Genomic DNA, 2,946 nt, shown 5'->3' on the forward strand with positions numbered 1-2,946 from the left:
TTATTTCCGCATCCCGCTCGGCCAACTCGTGCCGAACTCCTTTAGGTTGCTGGGCGGGGTGGTTGTCCTCTTTAAGCTGCATAGTATCCCACTTGACCCCAAAATATTTCACTTCTTCTTCTACCCCAAACAATCCGAGTTGGGCACTTTCATTTTCCAGAGTAGAATAGGCTTTAAATTTTTCGATAATATGCCGACCTCCAACAAGCACTGGAAGGAATTTTTCTTCTACATCCGACTTCCCGAGCGGCCAGCATTTCGAACCAAATGGCAGACCGCCGTGCCGACCCAGCCGGAGCTCGGCAAATTCAGAAGCAACCCGGCATACCTTCATGCGGCGAATTGGTTGTCCGGTCAGCGGTACAAGATCGACCAGTTGCTTCTCAAGGGGGTGTTGTATATTTTCGGATTATCTCCCGTTCGGGCCAATCTCCCCTACCGCATGAGTAAGGACTTTTTACTCTCCTCGCCTTTTTTTGTCTAACTGATTTTAATTTCTTCTATTGCAGCTGAAGTCATGTGGCGCTCCAAAGCTACCGCTCATCTGAAGTTGAAGGCCGTGGAAATTGAAACGGCCACCAAAAAAGAGCTCGCAGTGGGTCTTATCCCAGGCCGCGCCTACAGAGAGGGGGACGGCCATCCCTTGCAAGTTACCTCACCGCCCAAGCGGAGGTTGAGGCGGATCCGTTCCTCTGCTCCCAGTGAGGAGTCCCCAGTCGGGATCCCCACTGAAGTTCGGCAAGCGTCACAGACTCCACCTTCCACGACCCAAGAGGGCGGACCACGAGCGCCGATCGGGGTAGCCGCCATCGCTGGATATCGGGACTCCCGCCGCCTCGCCCACCGCGCACCCTCCTGGTTCTCCTCCACGAACTCGCCGTCACTTACAACGGTTGGGCGAAACCTCTACCATAGGGGAGTCCTCCGGCTAGGCGACTGCGGCTGAGGAAGCGCCGACCGGCCACCCGACCATCAAGACTACCCTTCGATTTCCATCGGAGGAATATTTACTGTCAGCCGATCGGCCCGCCAGCCCCGTTCATGAAATAACCCTGACAGGTCCGCTCGCCAAGCTCTTCGAGGATGCCCAGATTCAAGTGGCCCTCATGACGCCTAAGCAGCTCGGCGATAACAACATGCAGCAGGCCACTCAGGTGAATTCATTTTTCTTTCTGTGTCATGCTACTGTCCAATTCCTCATTTTATTATTTTTCTTACAGCGCTGGGCTGAGCAAATCGCCACTAGCCATCGACTAGCCGAGCTGGAGGATCTCCTAGAGAAACTCCAAGTGTCGGGGGGTCCATCGGCCGAGCGGGAGAAACAAGCCCGCGAGGCCGAACAGAAGAAGGCCGCCGACCTGTCTACAGAGGTGGCTCGGCTAGAGGGCCAAATCAAGAAGCGCGAAGCGGATGCCAAACGCGCTACTGCCCGGAAGAAGCGAGCGATAGCTGATCTGGACAAGATGAAAGTAGATGTCCGTGCGCTAGATCAGCGATCTAAGGATCTGGAGGCTCAGCTGAACGCTGAGCGGGAGGTCCGTTCGGCTGAACGCACAAAAGCTGAGATGGACTTGAAGGTAGTCCAAGATTCCTTAACTGCCTCCCGGGCGGTGCTTAAAAAATATAAGGAGGGAGAGCCGAGTCGCTTAGCAGCAGCGCGCCAAGAATATCTCCGCTCTGAAAGGTTCGGCGCAAAATTCGGTGACAACGTCTCCTCCACTTTCGCCGAGGCGGTCAAGGTCACCATGGTGTATTTGAAGAAGGGTGGCCACCTTCCTACGGGAATGCATATTCCCTCCTCCGACCTGGCGGCCATGATTGATGATATTCCGGACGCCTTTTTTAATTTTGAAGACCCGGAGTGAGGCGAGTTCTTTTGAGTGCTTTCTGTATTTCCTCCGCTCAGCGGATGCAAAAAATTTTTGTACGTGCCGTTCGGCCTCCTTATGTTCCTTTGCTTGTATTTTTTGTTTGCCCTTCATTGTCTCTTTTTAGTGTGTTGCTGCTTATTCGTAGAATCAGTTGGACTCCCCTTGTTTCCTACTAAATGACCGATCGGGTTAATCAATTGACTTGTTTCCTCAAAATCGTTTAGCGCTTGGCTATACTGTTTGCCTTCAGTGAATGCGAAGTGTTGGCAAACCGACGGCCGATCGGCCTTAATTAATCTCTCGATCTTTTACGACGGTGCTCGTCGGCGCGGATGTTTATAGCCGATCGGCGCGGCTCTTGATCTTTAACGACGGTGCTCATCGGCGCGGATATTTATAGCCTCGGCCGGCGGCGTCTCCGATTAACTGGCTCGCTCCGCTCCCGGAGGGTTTATAGACGCCAGCTCGCTCTCGATCTTTAACGCGGAGCTCGTCGGCGGATATTTATAGCCTGGCGCGGCCCTCGATGTTTAACGCTCATCGTCGGTCTCCCGCCTCGGAGATTTATAGGCCGCGCTCGCTCTCGATCTTTAATGACGGAGCTCGTCGGTCCGGATATTTATAGCCGCGGTCACGGCTCTCGATGTTTAACGGGGGCTCGTCGGTCTCCGCTCGGAGATTTATAGACGCCTCGCCTCTCGATCTTAACAACTCGTAGCGTCGCGGATATTTATAGCCGGTCGGCGGCTCTCGATGTTTAACGACCAGGGCTCGTCGGTCTCCCGCTTCGGAGATTTATACTGTCTCTCGATCTTTTGCGACGGAGCTCGTCGGCAGCGGATATTTATAGCGGTCGGGGCTTGATATTTCGGCTTCGTCGGCGTGGATATTTATAGCGGTCGGCGCGGCTCTCGATGTTTAACGCGAGCTCGTCGGTCTCCGCCGGAGATTTATAGCGTCGGCTCGTCTCGATCTTTAATGACGCGAGCTCGTCGGGCGGATATTTATAGCCGGTCGGGGCTCTCGATCTTTAACGGCGGAGCTCGGCCGGCCACGGATATTTATAGCGGTCGCG

This window comes from Zingiber officinale, chromosome 1A (genome assembly GCF_018446385.1).
Source record: "Zingiber officinale cultivar Zhangliang chromosome 1A, Zo_v1.1, whole genome shotgun sequence".
In the NCBI taxonomy this organism is placed as follows: Eukaryota; Viridiplantae; Streptophyta; class Magnoliopsida; order Zingiberales; family Zingiberaceae; genus Zingiber; species Zingiber officinale.